The following is a 422-nucleotide window of genomic DNA, read 5'->3' on the forward strand; positions in this document are numbered from 1 at the left end:
AGGAGGAGGAGGAGGAAGGGGGTGTTCAGCGTCACTGAGCTGTTTAGCTAACTGGGCAGAGTCTTTGTGTCCCAGCCAGCCAATCGGACGCTGAGGTTTCCTGTTTCACTTCCTTGTGTGTATCTTCGGGGCAAACACACACACATGCATTACGTGTCCTACACACACACCAACGACTGCGTTGTCTGTTGTCAAACTGATCTGACACACTTTCATCACGGCTGGAAATGAGTACATTATGTACTACAGTGTGTACTATAGCATGAGCTGGAGATAAATTACTTTATAATAAGATTTCAAATGCAAAACATACGATGAGCTCAAGAGATGTGATGCAAATGTTACTTTATTTTATTATTTATCATTGACTGCATCCTCCACTACTGACGGCACTCTTGTCTTAGAGAATGAAAGACTTTGTT

The sequence above is a fragment of the Morone saxatilis genome, unplaced genomic scaffold, assembly GCF_004916995.1.
Source record: "Morone saxatilis isolate NCDOM2014 unplaced genomic scaffold, NCSU_SB_2.0 Contig18, whole genome shotgun sequence".
Taxonomy (NCBI): Eukaryota; Metazoa; Chordata; class Actinopteri; family Moronidae; genus Morone; species Morone saxatilis.